The sequence below is a fragment of the Neomonachus schauinslandi genome, chromosome 10 (assembly GCF_002201575.2).
Source record: "Neomonachus schauinslandi chromosome 10, ASM220157v2, whole genome shotgun sequence".
Lineage (NCBI taxonomy): Eukaryota > Metazoa > Chordata > Mammalia > Carnivora > Phocidae > Neomonachus > Neomonachus schauinslandi.
In genome coordinates, this window is record NC_058412.1 from 10021309 (window position 1) to 10042045 (window position 20737).

General features: G+C 37.7%; 1 pseudogene; it reads left to right on the plus strand.

The window, feature by feature from the left end:
- Positions 1-229: 229 nt before the first annotated feature.
- On the plus strand, positions 230-352 carry LOC123326154 (annotated as a pseudogene).
- The last annotated feature ends 20385 nt before the right edge of the window (positions 353-20737 follow it).

Here is a 20737-nt window from a genome sequence, read left to right on the forward strand (position 1 = left end):
ATCAATTAAATTACTTTCATTATAAAATGCACTGCATATTTATATTCTTTCTCCAAGGCTCTGGCAATTGTGCTAAGAAAGTTGAAAAGTTGGAACAGAACAGAAATATATTTTATAAAATAAATTATTATGAAGTGATTTTAATTACATTTTTATCATGAGGCTTATGCTTCATCTCAATATATGTAATTCTGAAAATTATCTGTTTTAGCAAATAGCTTCATTTTCCAGCTTTGCGCAGTGGCAGTATCGTAGCCAATGAGGTTTATCCGAGGCGCGATTATTGCTAATTGAAAACTTTTCCCATTTTCCAGAAAACCAAGTAATCAATTTTTATCAGTAGATTGCATTACAACTTAACTTCACCTAAATCAAGTTAAATCCATGTTTAAGAGTTTCTTTCTGTTCAAACTCAACTTAGGAAGCACTGAGAGAGGGAAATAGGAACTTATCTGTAGCAGAATTACCAAAGAAACGGCAATTTATTTTGACTGATTGTCAAGTTTATTCACTATTAGTTTTGCCTTTTATGGGCTTATGGTACTTTTCAGTGAAAATAATTAGGAAATATTTCCTCTGTTTTGCTAAAATTGCCAGAATGACTCTTCAGTTACACAAATAAAGCAAAAATGGATGCAACTAACATTTTGCCGGGAGTAGGTAACCAATAGCCTTTTGCCTAAAAGAGTCCTAATTATGGCTAAATAAGTGAGGCGAAGCCGTACCTTTCAATACTCACTGATCTGCAGAGCTTTAGTTGTTCAGAGGTTAGGAAATTTTTGTAGACACAGAAAGTATTTTAGGGGAGAAGGGTCCAAAATCTTACATGATCACTTATGTGCCTAAACCTTATAAAGTTTCAGGCACGGAGTAGACACTTGGGAAAGTCCAGTTTCTTGACCTACATTATCTGGACATTACTCTTCTTTGATGTCCAATGTATGTGTTATGACAATACTTTTCTGGATCAAGGGCCCCTGACCCTGCTTACTCAGGACCTCACATAAGCACCAGTTCTGATTGGACTGGTTCGGTATGTATTTTTTAACTTTAATATTTAACGTTGAAAATGTTCAGCTTCATCATAAATTCTCTGCTAAGCATGGGTTCTTGCCTACTCCTTTTAAGCTTTTCTTTAGCTTCCTGAACAAAATCACCACATTCTACATCCTCCAGCATGAACTTCCAACAGCTCAGTGAGAAACTGACCTCATTCGAGAAGAAACACTAGTAACTCATCCCTGAGAATGTATCACCTTTGTATAGAGTTAAAAAATTTTTCTACCCCTGAAATGGAAATCAATCAAGATTAAAATACAAAATATCCTAGAGACCAACTATCTCTATGGATTTCACATTCTTATTGTAGAATATTTTTGTTAAAGGCTACTTATATGTAGTTTTACACATTTTATACATAAATGTGCATAATAGACAAGAGGATTTATTCATAAGTAAAATTAAAATATTATATGTAATGCCATGTAAAATGACACTTATTTAGTAAGAAAGTATATAGAAAAATAAGGTCATTTTAGTGAATATGTAATTTTGGATTGGGGAGTGTATTTATGAGTGTTAGAGTATTATAAAGCCTGTGATATACTAATTATTTCTTGGTTTTGTTTTGGTTGCCCAGTAGCAATAAAACTCTGATTTGCACATTTAATAAATAACCGTACACAGCGACAAGTTTAATTAAGTAAAGAATGCAGAAGAAACCTTATTTTGTTACACTCAAGAAGAGTGTCTTAGTCAGTTTGGACTACCATAACAAAATACCTAGACTGGGAGGCTTAAACAACAGAAACTTAGGTTGTCACAATTTTGGAGGCTAGAAGTTCAAATTCAAGGTGCAGGCACGATTGGTTTCTTGTGAACACTCTTCCTGGCTCACAGATGGCTGCCTTTTTGCTGTGTCCTTAACATGGCAGGGAGAGAGAGAGAGAGAGAAGGCTCCCTGATGTCTCTTCTTATAAGGGCACTAATCCCATCAAATGGCCCCTCCCTCATGACTTCATCTCCCGAAAGTTGCATCTTCAAATCCCATCACATTGGGCATTACTGTTTCAATATGAGTTTTAGTGGGACACAATCAAGTCCAAAGTTCAATGTTTAATTAAGCAAAAAATGAAGAACAGATTTTACTCTGTTATACTCAAAAAGGAGTAACCCAGTATTTGTTCCACAATGGCCACAAAGTGTAAAAATTGTATTGTAACACATTTAAACAGGTAATTTTTCAGTGTTTGTGGGTTTTTCTTTTTTAATAGTTAAACATAATTTAGAAATGAAACTCAAGTCACAATTTGTAGCCCCAGAGAAGTACCTCTGTAGAATTCTGGGAAAAACTGCCCTGCTGTTCCAACTCATTTATTTACAGAATTAAAAAAAGTGTAGGTCAGGGAGAAGTGAATCTATTGAGATAAATAAGGAGCTAGTAGCCAAGTTAGGACATAGACCTCAACATTCCCACTGCTTTTCCCACCTCACTTTCTCAATAAACCACTACACAATTAGGTCCATATGAAAATATATCCACTTGTCCTTCATTTTAAATCAATTGCTTTGCCAATGTCTTTCTTGGGAAAGGCAATCTAATTGAAAAGTAAAGTCAATCTGTATAAAGACCTTAATTTTATTGTTTCAATCTACGTTTTCTATACTCAAGACGCATCAATAAGGGAAATGATGGTATGCCTCCAGCTGTGGCAAAAAGAAGAGAGAGAGGGAGGGAGGGAGGGGAGGCTGATGACACATAGATGTCTCATAGCAGTTAAGAAATACTATTTTAGAACAATGTTACTTGTCCTATTGTGCTAAACCCTGCAAATTATATTTCTTGAAAATATATCATAGTAGACGAATGCTGCAGGTAAATATGCCATTCATTGTTTAATCATCATTGGTAGTTACTAGGTAGTTACCAAAGACATATTGACATAGCAAATCAATTGACAGTGAAATTATTATGTAAATCCTTTGTCATTAATTACTTCAATGCCAAATAAATCCAGAATTTATTTTCTCCCAGAGGATAGCATGAACACTTGTAATGATTGCCCATTTATTTTTAAAGTGCTAGCAAGGCTTATGATGAAGATGCTGACAGGGCAACAGCAAAATAAAAGATTCAAAGATAAGATATGCTCTTTAACACTAAGTAAAAAACAAGAGTGTTTCATAATTGGTCAAAACAGTGGGGGATGAATGGAGTATAAGCCAATAGAAATTTAAATATATCCCTACTGCAGTACGCAAACAAAGAAAACTGAAATCTTATGTCCACACAAAATTGTGCATGAATGTTTGTAGTACCTTCTTTGTAATAGCTAAAGTTGGAAATAGTCCAAATATCCTATAGCAATGTGGCAGATGCATACTACTCAGCAATAAAAAAATAATATCTACTTATAAGAACAATATAAAGGATGAAAATCAAAATAATTATGATTAGAAAGCATACCAAAATAATTAATATGTAATATATGATTTTTATATAAAACTCTAGAAAATGCAAACAAATCTGTACTGAGAGAAAACAGATTGGGGGTTTCCTGGGAATAAGGAGGGTGATGGGGTAAGGGATGGATAGTTTGTAAAGAGACATGAAGAAACTTTCAAGGATGATGTGTACTCATTATCATAATTTTAGATATGAGTTTTGGGGTATAAATATGTCTAAACTCATCAAATTTTACCCTTAAATATTTGCACTTTATTACACATCAATTATTCATTGCTAAAATGCAGAAAATTAAAAAAATATATTTATCTGATTCCTAATGCATGCTACATATTCGATACATAAAAAAGACTGATAAATATAAGCTCTCCCTCAAATGGTAGTGTCTCCCACAGGGTCTAGTACAGTAATAAACATGCTGAAAACTCTTCACCTAATTGCTCTTTAGAAGCTTGACCGTTACAATAGGCAGTAGACAAGGAAGAAAAATTTTAAAAATAATAGTTGAACTTAGTGCTCTCTAATTATCATTTCAACTTTACTAAGATGTACATTGTTCTTCAAAAAAGTAGACTGTAATTAATGAGAAAGCCATATTATAAATCCTAGAGCGATCACAAAAATAAACAAAATAAAAAACAACCATAAAAAAGTATAAGTAAAAAGCCAAGAATGAAGATAAAATGGAATCTTAAAAATTTAAAGAATTAATCCAAATGCAGGCAGATAAAGAGGACAAATTGATCAAAGAAAATTTGGAACAAATGAAAACAGGCAGTATGGTAGATTTTAGTCCAAAAATACTATTAAATGAATAATCTTCTAATTTAATCATATCCAAACATGAACTTCAACCACACCCATAATATAAAAAAATTAACTTAAACTGCCTATAAGCCTAAATGTAAACTGTAAACAGATAAAACTTCTAGAATAATACCTAAAATATATTTTGTGCCTTTGGTTTAGATAAAAAATTCTCAGAAATGGCACACACACACACACACGCACACACAATACACATATGCATACAAACACACATACACACACACAGAACAAACTGGCAAATTTGACTTCAACTTCTGCTATCGAAAATTCAGTGTTAAGAAAATAAAAAGGAGGGCGCCTGGGTGGCTCAGTCGTTAAGCGTCTGCCTTTGGCTCAGGCCATGATCCTGGGGTCCTGGGATCGAGCCCTGCATCAGGCTCCCTGCTCAGTAGGAAGCCTGCTTCTCCCTCTGCCACTCCCCCTGCTTGTGTTCTCTCTCTTGCTGTGTCTCTCTCTGTCAAATAAATAAATAAAATCTTAAAAAAATAAATAAATAAATAAAAAGGAGGGGCGCCTGGGTTGCTCAGTGCGTTAAGTGTTTGCCTTTGGCTCAGGTCATGATCTCAGGGTCCTGGTATCAAGCCCTCTGTTGGGCTCTCTGCTCAGCAGGGAGTCTGCTTCTCCTTCTCCCTCTGTGCATGAGCTCTCTCTCACTCTCTTTCTCAAATAAATAAATAAAATCTTTAAATAAAAAGAAAATAAAAAGACAATTAACACACTGGAAGAGAATATTTGAAAAATACAATCACTAAAAGTCTTCTATGCATAAAGCATAAATAACATTCAAACTCAATAATTAAAAAAAAAATTAAGTGGGCAAAATTTTGAACAGACTGCCTATTGTGCACAGATGCCCAAGGGAGCACTCAATTTCAGTCATTAATGAAATGTAACTTAGAATCACAATGAGACACTAACTACCAATTTGAATTTGAATGGTGTTACCAGTTTTCTTAGGGCTGCCTTAATAAGTTAGTACAAATTGGGTGATCTAAAACACCAGAAATGTATTATCTCCTAGTCCTGGAAATAAACCACATGTTTCTCAAGTGATAATTTAATAAACAAAATGCAGTGCATCATCAGTGGAAGGAATAGTTCTCAGAAATAAAACAACTAGTTTTATAACAAAAGAACTAGTGATACATGTAAGTCTCAAATGCATTGTGCTAAATTACAGAAGCTGGACTCAAAAGGCTACATACACACTGTACAACCCCATTATATGACATTCTGGATAAGGCAGCAATAGAAAAACAGAAAGCATTTCTGTGGTTGCCAGAAACATCACACGAGGTGAGGGAGGCATCAACAACAAAATGACATGAGGGAATTTGGGGTAGTGAGGAGGAATGCTCCACATTTTGATTACAGGAGTGGATAAACCTGATAAAAAATAATAAATGTGTTATTTCAGTGAATTTGATCGTCATTTCAATTGCATAAAATAAGAATTTTGAATGTCTTTTCTAATATCTGAGGAGTAGGGAATGAGGAAATCAGATATGTCAACTGACTTCAACCTCTAGGTTAGCTCATTCCAAATCTCACAGGTTCACAGTGACTCCACGCTGGTCCAATGATGCCACAGCGGCTAAGTCACGTATTTGCAGTTGAGTCACACCGGAGAAGGAAACCACTGGATCACCTGGTGTCTCAATCACATGCCAGTCACATGAGGGGGTTGGGAAGAAGGAAAAGAAAGAAAGAAAAAGGAAAAAGAATGTTGCCACGTGCCCTTCAGCTGAGAAGAAGGATATCTGTGTGATTTTTCTTACTATAGGAAGTCGTATCTCCCTCACACTCTCATACAAACAGTGTTCTTTCCTGTTACACATGTTCACCTTGACTCCATGCCATCAGGGCCATCATTAAATGAATATTCTATGGATTCCAAATTCCATCCAAGTGGTTACGGGGTGAACAATTCGGCCGTCCCAATTTTTGGACATCATAGAGAGAGAGTCCTTTGATGCCCTTGTAAAGTTCTAAATTCATTCAGAGTAGTTAGAGTTTCCATATAATTGGAAGTTGTTTGAGGACAGCATCAGGATTGGATTGTGCCTATTTGCTCATCCCTTGCTCCTGTCAGCCCACAAACATACACTACCAAAACACATTTATGGTCCCGAAAGTATTAGTCATATAAATTCTACCTGTGTTCCTAGTATTTATTTACACAACTGAACTCCCCTGGGCAACAGGGAGATTACAAAAGGGGACACTGGCCATGCTTGGTCTAGTTCCTGCAAGCCTCTTTTCTGGGAAGGAATGTGGTCTCATCTATTATTCCAAAACATGCAGTCAGCACACAGAATCAGAGTAATGCCACTTAATGGAGGTGAGACAGACTTCCTTAGCATGCTCTTTCAGATACAGCCTGCCTACAGAACATACATGATTTTTCACCACTTAAGGATCTATGTTCCTCTGCCCTATAAATGCCCAGCCCACTTCAGAGGGAAAATAATCAAGCCCTGATGTTGGCTTCAAGTGCATACAAACATTCTTTTATCCAGCTTTATCATCAACAACGTTCCCTGTTTGACATCAATATCTGTTTCTCCATTCATTCTGGAATTTGAGCTGGAAAATTATCATCCTCAAATCTCATTTCAATATCCATGTGTTAGGATGAAAGCAAAGGCACATTTGTAAAGGAAAATTACTCTCTATACGCTATTAGCTTATTGTCTTTTCCGGTAACATGGAGCTATGAGGAAAACATCTGAGTGACGAATACAATCTTAGAAGAGGTAGACTCAAAAGACATCTTGTTTTCATTCCAGTAACAATGAGACAGACATTACTCCAAAAGATCCCCGTCACAGTATTTTACTCAGAGTGTAACCCAATCCATAAACTCTTGAAATATTTTATAGTATTAAACTTTTGATAGATACAGTTTAGTTAGGGAAGAAAAGACTTCAGAAGAACCTGTTGGGGCTCTCAACTCCTTACATCCGACGCTATCATTCCTTCATGGTAGGTAAGTCTGGATTTTTTAGAATGTAGAAAAATATCACTTAAAGGTAAGACAAGAAATCTCATTCTCAACGTCTCCATCTGTAAAATGAGAACTATAACAAAGCACAGGGTTGTTGGGGGGATGAAATGTGATAATATAATTAAAACAGTTAGCATAATAATGTATACAGGTTATGGTAAAAGTGGATACTTAAAAAAAAAAAAAATGTGCCCTCCAGACAGAAACAGGGCTCCAGGAACTCTTTTGTTTTCACAGAACTGACGTACTATCAGAGGTATCCAGGAATCTATCTTGTCATCATCAAGTGCCCACCATGCCAACCATCCTTCTTTTATCTTTCGTTCCTAAAAAAAGATCTGACACTCAAGCAAAAGAGTGTTCATGGTATGTTCTGCCTTTGGATACTACATTTTTAAACAGTGCATGAAACAACCCCCTCACTTCCAAAGAATAGAAAGAATGTAAACAACAAGCTGCACTTAATGGATGTGGCAGCAGACTGAAGTGGCGCCTGCTGAGAGCCCGCTGACAGACATCACAGGAGATCCCACACTCCGCAGCTGCCTGCCAGCCATTGCAATCTGTTCCTGCTCAGCGCTAGCCCACTTTGCTCTTATCCTCCCAAAGGGAAGGGAAGATGTTGGGAGAAATCACTGAAGGGAAAGTGGAACTCCAAGAAAAATGAAATTGCAACTGGATAATAAAGAGCAAAGGAAGGAAACTATGAATGGATTTTTTTTAAGATTTTATTTATTTATTTGAGAGAGAGAGTGTGAGCCTGAGAAAGAGAGAGAGATCATGAGCAGGGGGGAAGTGGAGAGGGAGAAGCAGACTCCCAGCTGAATAGGGAGCTGGAGGTGGGGCTCAATCCCGGGACCCTGAGGTCATGACCTGAGTCCAAGGCAGACGCTTAACTGACTGAGCCACCCAGGCACCTTGAATGGATATTGACAGAAAAAAAAACAGAAGCAGATAGAAGCAGAGAGAAATGAGAAATGACTTAATGGGTGTGTTTTTAGACCACACATCATGCATTTCTACCCTACCCCTGCCACTTACTAGCTGCACGGTCTTAGAATATCATTTAAACTATCTGAGCCTCAGTTTCCTTTATAAAAAATGGGAATAGAATTGACCCCGTATGGCTGACAAGAGGGTTAAGTGGAAATGTATGTGGAAGTCTTTACACTACTACCAGCCCTGCAGGCGTGTCTAATGCCCACATTCAGAAGATGTAAAGGAGAATCAAGGGAAGCTTCATGACAGAATGATGAGAAGATAATAAAAAGAAAATGAGCTTTGATGTCAAAGAAACCTGGACTTCATTCAGAAATTGAGGACTTAGCAGCATTTTGACCCTGAGACTCCAGGCTCAGTTTCCTCAGCTGTAAAATGACGGCAGGAAGATCTACCCTGCAGGGCTATTGCAGGCATTAGAGATGGGACACAAAGTCCACTCACTATTGTGCATGAACATTCTATTAGTTATCATAGTACCTCTCACTGAAAGATAGAAGACATAAAAATGAAAAACAATTGTATTTATTCCCAGAACTTTCAAATATTGGTAAAGGACATTCACATTCACTTATTTATATCCATTTGTTCATTACCCGTCTTCTAGTATTCTTACATCATAAACTAAGAAATAGCACAGCTTGCATAGGACACAACTAACGTCTCGGAGGTTAATTAATGACTAACCAGTGGCAGGTTTATCTCACTGCAAAGCCTAAGCTCTTTTCAACTAAAAACCCTTCCCACTGTGCTCTTGTATCAATATGGAAAAACCATTTATTGCTAACTAACGACCCCCAAAATACCACTTTGCATTGGAAGAATGACAGGCCTATTTTTCTGGAACTCCCGGACATGCAAGGGCTGTGGCAACTATCCAATAATCTTCTGAAAAAGGTGGATATAGGGACCCTAGTCATAAAAAAATGACAGGAAGATGTAAATGCCATCAAGAAATCTTTGGCGGGGCGCCTGGGTGGCTCAGTCGTTAAGCGTCTGCCTTCGGCTCAGGTCATGATCCCAGGGTCCTGGGATCGAGCCCCACATTGGGCTCCCTGCTCAGTGGGAAGCCCGCTTCTCCCTCTCCCACTCGCCCTGCTTGTGTTCCCTCTCTCGCTGTGTCTCTCTCTGTCAAATAAATAAATAAAATCTTTAAAAAAAAAAAAAAAGAAATCTTTGGCAAGTCTTTTGGAAGGAGGGCCTTGACAGCTGAGAGTTTAGTAAATGCCTAATGGCAAAGTCACATGAATGGCTAAAAAGCAAAGCAAACCCTGAGAAACAGACAGTGTGAGTTAACAGGGGTCTCAAGCATGCCTACCAGATTGACCTCTGACACTTTCTCCAGATGCAGTAGCTCAAGCTGAATTCTCGCTGTTTGGCAAGTGGAGTAAATTCAAAGGAAACTAGGTTATCTGTGCCTCTGTATCAGCATCTGATTCCAAGTCAAGGAGAGAGAGCACGGCCTGACCCAAATGTTCTGGTCGGAAAAGGAACCCATACAGCTCATCAGCCAAAGGCCAGGCTTGACATCACCAGGTGATTTGTACAATCCTCACACAGACAGTACTCCCTGTGTCTGTGAACGGTAGTCCATAAGATCACAGCTGCTAGCTAACCACAGTTCAAGCCAACTGTTATTCCACGTTTCCCCAGGTGGTTATTTTTCCTATCAAAAAGAAAGTAGAATCCTAGAGGAAAAGTACTGGCACAGAAAAGAAAATCAAGGACTTCCAGTCCAGTTATACAACTGTATTGAGCAATTTTACAAAGGAAACAGGTGATAACTTTTATATCTTATGATTCGTAATTAATACGGAGCTTAGAGTTAAAGACATAAAGAAGACACATGAATTCATTTTTTTTTCCCATGCTATAGGCTTTTTGTTGGCAGGTAGCATTCCCAAACCAGCTCTTTTCTTAGACCCTAGACTTATTTCTGTCAAGAATGCCTATTTCTAATGGAAGGAAGCTGACAACTAAACAAATAAGCATATCCAACTGTTTCCTATATTTTAACATCTGTTGGTACATGGTTTGTTTCGTTTTGAGGATGCAGGCAAATGAGAGTGCAACCTTTAAGTCCAGGTAATAGTTTTATTTTAGGATCATGGAAAATGAAAAATCTTTAAGGCAAGCTCAGGATACAGTGTAGCTATGAACAGTGGATTGATAAACCCAGGACCATCTCAAGTAAGTAATTCCATTACTTGGTATATACCACTATAAGGAAAAGGACCAATGCAACAGTCATAAATTCTCTCAAAGCCTCTGTAATGTACTTGATAATAACACTGGGGACCACTGAACAAAATAAAGAACTAATAAATCACAAAGAAGGCTCAGCAATGGAACTACTTTAACAATTTGAAAGAGTTGGGGGACATAGGCAGGTCCTGTCCTTTCAATTTGCAAATTAACATAGTATTTATGGCACTGCTTCTGGTAGTAAAAAGGATCAAATACACAGCACAAAGCTGAGTGTAGAAACTTGACTTTGTGTTTTAGGTCTACTGCTAGCATTCACGTGACTGGGCGAGCCTCTAAACATCCCTGCATCTGATTCTCTTACATTTAAAGCAGCTTTCATAGCTCCTCCAGCTCAAAATCCATGGGTCTAAAAAATGCTTAGGGAAATATATTCTCAAGTTTCCACCATGACAGGAAATGCAGACAATTGGAATGCCTATATTCGTTGGGGTTCTTCAGAGAGAAGGAGAAAGAGTTCTCATAAGGAATTGGCTCGCATGATTATAGAGGATGAGAAGTCCCGTGACAGGCAGCTGGCAAGCCAGAGACCCAGGATTGCTGGGTCCAAATCACAGTACTATGTGTACTGAAGAATGTAGAACCTTATAATATAGTTGCAGAGGCTGAGTTTGAAGGCCTGAGACCCAAGAGAACTGATGATGTAATTCTTAGTATGCGTGCAGGAGAACACTGATGTCCCAGCTCAGGAGTAAGGCAGAGAGAGAGTGAGTTCTCCCTTACTCAGCCACTTGTTCTATTCAGCCTTTCAACAGAATGGATGATGCCCACCCACACTGGAGAAGGCAATCATCTTTACTCAGTCTAAAGATTCAAATGCCAATCTCATCCAGAAACATCCTGACAGACACACAGAAATAATGTTTCACCAAATATCTGGAAGCCCTGTGTCCCAGCCAAGTTGATACATAAAATTAACCAATACAGTGCTCCTTGGCACTTAACTGGATCAAAGAAGCCTCCTATGATTTTTTTTTTTAAATGGGGAAAGAGTATCTTAGCGATACTAAAATATATGAAAACATGGTTTGATGATGTGTCATGGTTCAGCATGAGGTCAAATGGTAGGAATAAACTATACTTGCTTAAAAGATGCTACCATAAGAAAAGTTGATTTCTAGACTAAAGACTTGAGCTCACATCCATGCTTGGGTAGCTGGAGTAGAACAATAATTGTGGGCATATATCCTGCTGATGACTTTACTTCTCATGACTCAGTCGCTCTGCATCTCAAGATCCACTCTAAGGGCAGTGGCTATCTATAAGTGAACTAAGGTGTGACACTGGGGTCAGGCAGTTTCTGTGAGTGACTCATGAGCCAATATGACACTGAAGGAAAGATTGTTATTCCTCATAAATGTAAGGGCCATAGAGGTCCAGAAGGACCCCCTGAGGTGAATTCTGGAAATGTGGAGAGTAAACATGCAGGGGTGCTAGCTGGGATATAATCTATCCAATTTTCTAGGCCAGGACGGCTGGGAATTCTGTACCTCACTAGAGGCCACAGCACATCGCAGTGCGACAAGGAATACCAGGAGTGGAAAAAAAAATTCGCAGAGGCAGAACTTGTCTCAAGGTATCCTATTTCTGTTCTTCATCAAGTGGCCCTACTTGAGTAACAAGGAATTATTCCTAGACAAATTGAAGTAAAATGGGTGTGTTTAAAAAAATTAAGACTCTAATTAACAGATGAAGGTTTCAAATCACAGTACTATGTGTACTGAAGAATGTAGAACCTTATATTATGGTCACAGAATAGTGAAGACAAGACATTTAGATCACTCTCAGGCAGTTTAGGATGCATTTCTTGTAAAACCACTTTTCCAGTGTTAGTTTTCTTTTGAAGTAAAAATAGTCATTGATCTTGACAAAGGCACAAGGGCAATTCAATGGAGAAAGGACAGTCTTTTCAACAAACCGTGCTAGAACAACAGGAAACTGGACATCCACGTAGCAAAAAAAAAAAGTACAAATACAGACCTTATACCTTTCACAAAAATTAACGAAAGCAGATCTTGGATCTCAATGTAAAATGTAAAACCATATAAATTTTTGAAGATAAGATAGATGAAAATCTAGGTGATTCTGGGTTTGAAGTTGACATTTTAGGCAAAACACCAAAAACACAATCCATGAGTGGAAAAAATGGTAAGTGGGACTTCACTAAATTTCTTCTGGGCAAAAAAAGACATTGTTAAGAGAATGGAAAAACAAGATGCAAGACATGTCACAAGATGGGATAAAATATTTACAAACACTACATGTAGTGAAGGACTTAGATCCAAAATTCACAAGAACTCTTAAAATTCAATAGTAAGAAATCAAACAGTGTAATTCCAAAGTGGCAAAATGATCTGGACACCTCACCAAAGAAGATATACAGAGGGAAAACAAGCATAAGCAAAGATGCTTACCATCATATGTCAGTAGGGAATTGTAAATTAAAACAGCAATAAATGACCACTACACATCTATTAGAACGGTTAAAATCCTGACAACACCAAATGCTGGCAAGATATGGAACAACAGAAACTGTTACTACTTGCTGGCAGGAATGCCAATATAAAACCACTTCGGAAAAGGGTTTTACAAATTCTTACAAAGCTAAACGAATTCTTGCCATCTGATTCAGCCAATCACACTCCTAGGTTTTACCTATATAAGTGTCCCTATAAAAACCCAAACACAAAAGTTTATGGGAGCTTTATTCGTAATTGCCCAAAACTGGAAGCTACCAAGGCATTCTTCAGTAAGTGAATGGATAAACAAATTGCGGTACATCTATGTATTGGAATTTTATTCGGTGATAGAAAGAATTGAACTATCAAGCCATAAAAGGCATGGGGGAACCCGTGAAAGAAGTCAACCTGAAACGGCTAAACAGGGTACACACCTGAGGATTCCATCTATGCGACAATCTGGTAAAGGGAAAGCTATAGAGACTATAAAAGTTCAGTGGTTGTCAGCAGCTTTGGTGTAAGAGAAGGGTGGATGAACAGGTGGATTTTTAGAGCAATGGAACTATTTTGTATGATGCTGTAATGCTGGATATACAAATTACGCACTTGTCAGGACGCACAGAATTTTTAAAAATACAGAGTGAAGGGGCTGTTGGTTAAGGTTCTGACTTCAGCTCAGGGTCCTGGGATCAAGCCCCACCCATCAGGCTCCCTGCTCAGTGGGGAGTCTGCTTATCACTCTCCCTCTCCCTCTGCCCATCCCCTTACTCATGCTCTCTCTCTCCTCAAATAAATAATAACATCTTTAAAAAAACACAAAGAGTGAACCTTGATGTAAACTATAGTCTCCATTTAATAATAATATATGAGTATTCACTTATTAATTTTAACAAATGTACTAACAAGATAATAATAATGACAGAGAGAACTATGCCTCCGGTAAAGAGAGCAAGACAGGTACTCTGTACTTTTGGCTCAAAGGCCTGCAAAACTAAAACAACCCTAAAAAATAGTCTATTAGCAAAAAAGTGTTAAAAACAAAAGAAAACAGAAAACACCAGAGATCAAAACCAGTCGCTATAAACATAAGGTCATAAAATAAATACTGCAAGTTAAACCTAAGAATTCAGTTTTTGTATGCTTTTACCGGAAGTCACCTTTTTATATTATCTCTGCCTCCTGAGAAGCAGATCGTACTAAAGGGCCTGAGTAATGTGGCTGCTGAGTCTAGGAACAGCTCTGGCTAAAATGTGTCAATGCTGTTCACTTGCCGTTGCAAAAAAAGGATTTCTCCATGGGCATTATGTGTCTTTTCCATCCCTTTTCAAATACACAGAGATTAAGTTTTTAGATCCACCTGAAATCCACATTCCCTAGGGAGCACAGAAAGCTACTCTGATTTAGCTACATCTTCCTCACCTGTATTTGAACAAACTGTTCCCTAACAAACAGGATTATAGACCTTCTTTTTGTATTTTTTATATCTTCCTCCAACTGCTTCCCAAAACATCCTTCATTCCCTATCATTTCACTTGCCTTCCTTCCTTTTTAATTCTAAATACTATCAATTATAGGAACACTGTTTTATCCTAGGAACTAGAAAAGAGCTCAGTTTCAATTCACAGAGCCGCCACTAACTCACCCTGACCTTGGTCGAAGTATTTGAGCAGTCTAGCCTCCGTGTTTTCAGGTACACGATGAGGGCTGGGGACTATCATTTGTTCAGCATAGTAAATCTTCTCTGATACTTATTGCTATTATGTTTCTTTAAATGTAAATAGTAGTAGTAGTAGTAATGATTGTAATAATAATACTTATTCTAAGGAGGAGGAAAAGGAGAAGGGAATGTCATTCAATGTACTATGGGGCACACAAAGAATTTTATATATCATGCATTATTTATTCCTTATCCAATCGTATTCTTCCAGGTGTCACTTAGAACCAGTCATTAACTTCTCCTGGAGTGAATGCATTATGAAAATTTTAAATTTCTTTCAACATTGCACTTATTTATTATTTTGGGACTAGAGCTAAAATGAAAAGGGTAAACACGGCTTTCTTCTTCTAGGTTGGATTCTGTCCTCCTTCATCCTTTTAAGGAAACCTCTGTCAGTGCTTACTGAATGAATTTCTGGATTATGTTCATTTTTACCAAAACACTAAGAAAAAACATTCAAAGGAAAAACACTGGCATGCATTTTGAATAAACCAGGAGGTGCTTATATAAATGTTAAAATAACCCTCACTGATCTGAAACAAGAAAACAGATTATTTCTATCACTTATAACTATGTAAATGTTTTCTAGGTAAAGGCATTTTTTTTAATCACTTCAATAACAAAACTCTCAAATATTTACACAAGTAACAAGCACTGTCAGTGACAAACGTTGGATAGGTTTCAGACTTCTTTTGGATAGGATCGAGCATTTGAGTTTAACGAAGGTGATAGAAATGGATTCCTGTTGTTTAGAGAAGCAGATAGAATTGCATCCTCAGTGTTCTCTGAAGTCTCGGGTGGATTACTCTGTAATGACTTCACAACCAATAACATGTGATTTATATAGAGCAATAATACAACAAAAATAAATATATGCCATATAGGATCTCTGCGGTTGATTATTTGTCACAACTCCTTGTTCCCTTGACATAGGATAAGAATTCACATGCTTGCTTGGCCTCTTTGTGGGAAAGTATACTTTCCATCCCCTTGACGTTGACTTTGATGGGGTGACTCATTTGGGCCAATGCGATGTCAGAGTGCATATGATGAAGGCAGAGGCTTGAAACTGGCTTGTAATGCTGGGATTGCCTTCATGGACTCCAGTGATATGTCATGAGAACATTCCACAGATAACTGTGACCCTTTTCATTTTGGACCCAGAATGAACACATGTGAAGTCAACGTAAGTTCAACCCAGAGCATGTAGCCCAGACCAGTGGGATTCTCAGCTTGAAGAAGAGAGGCTCAGAGCTCGGAGCGTACTGGGAAATCCACATTTGAACTCCTAAACTCAGGCACAAGAATGCGTATTTTTCTTTGCCACTAAGTTTGTGTGTTTCTTTCTCATGTAGCAAAACAGTCTCATATTTTAACCAAGGCAACATATAGAAAGAGTTTAAATACTATGCATTTGGTAAAGCAATGGAAATAGGTAAAATCTATCAGATTATCACAGAGAGAGAAGTAATTATTTATAGGAGAAAAGTACAGAAGGGTTTCTCTAAATAGGTATCAACTGAGACAAAAGTTGATTTTGGAAATCAACTTTTTTGATTTGGGGGAAAAATGGGAGAAGTGGGATTTTGGAATTTTTAAGTATACTAGCAAAGGGTAGAGGGGAAAATCATCAACCTAAAATAAAAACTACAGTCAATATTTTGTTCCATGCCCATTTTGCATAGCCACAATTAGATTATATATACAAGGCTATGTCTTTATTAGAATAATATATACTCTTCAATATTAGTATTCAAATCATGCTTTAATTTCCAACCCATAGATAAAACATAATTTAAGCCGACTTTCTCCTAATACTTTGTTTTAATGTTATTTCCAGTCTATCACTACTATAAGTAGGACTGTGATGATCATTGTTAGCATATAACTTTTGATTTATATCTTAATATGTAAATAATTAATATCTAATCTTAAAGGCAATACTCAAGAAAAATGGATGTGAATCTTTTTTTTTTTTTTTTAAAGATTTTATTTATTTGACAGAGAGAGACACAGCAAGAGAGGGAACACAAGCAGGGGGAGCGGGAGAGGGAGAAGCAGGCCTCCCATGGAGCAGGGAGCCCGATGTGGGGCTCGATCCCAGTACCCCGAGATCATGACCTGAGCTGAAGGCAGATGCTTAACGACTGAGCCACCCAGGCACCCCGGATGTGAATCATTTTGATGGGAAAACAGAAAACTTAGCAAATATGAAGAGTCCATATTCTTTAGGAGACAATGCGAGCTTGAATTTATTGAGCACGTCTTATATGCCCAATATCATGCTGACTACACATCACAAGTGTACTTTTCAACAACCTTCATGGCAAAAAACTTTCACAGATATGCAGACCTGTGACCTGTGTAGGTGACATGGCTAGTGAGTAGCCCAGCTGGGTTTAATACCCAGGCTTCTCTGATACACTATCTTTCAAGCACATTATCTTTCCACTATACCACACGGAAGTGTTGTGATACCAAAAATTCTGATCAAATTTAATACTATCCTGTACTCAATTTTTTTCAGTCAAATTGGATAAAACATGTGTGATTACATATACTTTTCCCACCTGTTCTGAAGAGAATAAATTATTTCCCTCTGGGCTGCAAGAAGAAATGGAAAAACAACTTACTGATATCCCTTATGGAGTTGGTAATGATTAAAAGCACTGTGGCATTTAGGTTTACTTCTCAGGAGGAACTAATAATGGGAGTCTGATAAAAAGCCAAAGAAGCTTCTCTCTCTCTCTTTTCTGCCTCCCAGGCTTCTAAAACTACATAATGTGGGGGCCTACCGCATTGTAAAGAACAGACTTCCTTGTTCAACAATGAGGCAGAGCATCTTTTAAGAGATGAATGTAATGGGGGTCATAACCTGCATTCTTTCTATTACCAACAGTTTGAATGTCAACGTGCTTGCTGCTTGGCTAGGCTTTTGCACACCTAGACTTCTGAGTCTTTGTGATTCTTGTTTTAATTCCCCCCACACTATTCCTCAGGCTTAATGGCATGTACACACACACGCACACAGACATGCACGTGCACACACACGTGTGCACACACACACACACACACACGAAAAGACAGCCTCTCTACGTAGTTGATAATAAGAAATTGAAATTAATTTTACAAGGAGCTATAGTTTCCCATTTCTTGCACGATTAAATCCAAACACCTTAGTATGGAATATATAGCTCTCCAAATACTAGACTTTTTGTTTTCTTTCCTGAGAATTCCTTCCTATTCTGCACATGATGCTTAGGTATCACTCATTTCTGATAGTTCCCTGTATGTACCACATCTGCCCCAACTTTGCTCTTATGTGGGCTTTAACATTCCCTTTCAAATATATATGGTGCCTTGTAAATATTTTCATGTTGTTCAAGACCCAGGATAGGTTTCATCAGGTCCATCTGGGACTTCCCCATCCCTCCTCTAAGCCATATTAGACACTGTCATTCCACACTATTTTAGTAACAGCTAGACAGTACCCTAAGGAACTAGGCCAATATCAGAAAAGCCAATTTGCAAATGGAACACTTTGCTGAGGAACCAGGTCTTAATCAATTTATCAATTTACCAAAAATATGTTTTAAGAAAATAATAGTCCTCAACTTACACGACTAATAGGAATACGGTCTTCTGATATGTTTATGAATGCAGTAAAAGCTCATAAAATTTTATATGACTGTATCATTCTAGTAAAAACAAATGCTATACTTGATACGCTTTTCCCTTATTTTTATTTGACCATAGAATCTTACATTTGGAGGAAGCCTCAGAGATCTAGCAACATCAACACTACCATCATTTTACTTAGGAGAAAACTGAGGCCAGAGAAATAGTCTTTTGCCAAGTCTTGGGTAAATTATACACCAAGACCCTGGATACATGTATTATGAGTAACTCCTGCCTAGTGTTCATTACAGTCTATCAATTATATGGATAGGTATGGTATGAGATGCAAACATGTAATTTTATACATTGTGTATTACCCAGAATTAGCTGATCTGAGGTCAAGGGCACAGTCTACCAGAAGACTGAGTGACATCAACTACAAGTTCAGAGATTTCCCCAAGCCACCTTCAGATTTGGTAATTCACCAGAAAGACTCACAGATATGAGCTATTACAGTTATGACACAGAAAAACTTACTCTAGGCAGAAGATACATATTAAAACCATCCAAGAGAAGAGAGGCATAAGGCAGGATTGGTAGGAGTCTGAAGTTGAGCTTCTGCTCATTTGCTCCCTGTCAAATCATGAACAACATGACCTCCTCCTGACCACACTGTGTAACAATATCCACAATTTACTGCCAACCAGAGAAGCTCACCCCAGCTATAGTGTCTTGAGATTGTATCGAGGCTTCACTATTAGACACAGTTAACTGAAATATTTCCTACATAGTTGGCTTCGATCTCTAGCAACACCCTGCCTGGGGGTTGAGCTGGTATCACATGCTTAAAGCCCCGCAAACTTCTAATCACATGGTTGTTCTTTCTGATATGGCCAGTCCCCTCACAGTAAGTCTATTGGGTGTGGTTGAGGGACCCACATGGATAACAAAGATATCCCATCACTTGGGAAGTTCCAAAGATATAGAGGTTACCTCCCAAGAGCTGAGATAAACATTAGACCTCTCTTTAGAGGTCAACTTCCTCACTACACAAAAATATATGAGCCATACAGAATACATGTATCTATAACAAAAACACATCCACATTTCCATGTGATCTTAACAGATAATTCATTTTTCATTTATGTGTGCATGGGAAACTGTTCTACCACTGTAATTCTCAAGTGATATAAACAAGGTTGCTAAGATTTTCAACAAGATAGAATGGGGAGGAAGGACTGTATTCCATGACTCATGTTTCCATGTGGATGTTTTCCATTAGAATGATATTCCAGGGCTCTCTCATGCACCTTATTCAGGGCTCCCGGGTGAGAAAGAGTAACTTCCATATTAGTGAGTGTGATCAAAGGAAATGTCATGCTTTGCTCACATACTCCTGAGTTGGCTCTGGGTTTCTTTTGACCACAAGAAGCATGAAATCTCTACTTTTCTATTCTCCCCTTCCCCTCCAGGACAGGCTCCTAGAGTAGGTGGTCATAAGTCTGCTTGGACTAAATAAGTTCAAATGTATGTTGCTTTTCCTGGAGCCCTATCCAATTCAGGATTTGTTCTGAAGTTTTGGATTTTTTTTTCCATTAAGTTGTATTATTAATCACTGCAAGAAAATAAGCCCGTATGTGTATGGCTAGACCTCCAAACATTTTTTTCTAGCTCTTTTATAATCTCACATAGTATTGTCAGATGTAAATGCAGAGTTAACAGTGCTCCCATTTAACCCATACATAAATCAGAAAGATTACCAGCCTTTCTAGATATAAGTAACTCTAGCCACTCCTTAAAGTATAGCATGCAGGCGTGAATTCAGACAAGAGCAACTAGAGACCGCCAACTCCTTTCAGTCTTTAAATGGTAGTAGGAGAAGTAGTTGATACCAAACAACTGGACCACAGAACATCTGATAAGCTGTGAGATATACAAATTCAATCAGGCTGACAATGGAAACTGTGGGAAGTTATAGCAAATGAAATCTGCATGAAACATAGAGGCTAAGAAGTCTCATCACAAACACAGAGAAAATAGCAATGCTCTTGCTCAGAGGTAAATAACAATAATTCATGTTGTTAGATTACTTGATAACATTTTAACTTAAAAAATCCTATAGCATCAAAGTCGTTTTTGAAAAGAGTACATTTTTTTTTTTAGTAAATACTAAAAGGAAGTGCTACCAAGCTTCATGGTTTCTAGAAGAAAGCTGCAGAGATTGACCCAGAGGTCACATACCTGACCATATGGTGAAAAGTAGGCAGTGTACCAGAAATGCTCCTGGAAAGCCTCTGTTGCACTTTACCTTTTTAAAAAATGCCTGTTTTGCATAATTCTACATGATTTTAAGCCACATTATTTGTTTTCTAATTCCA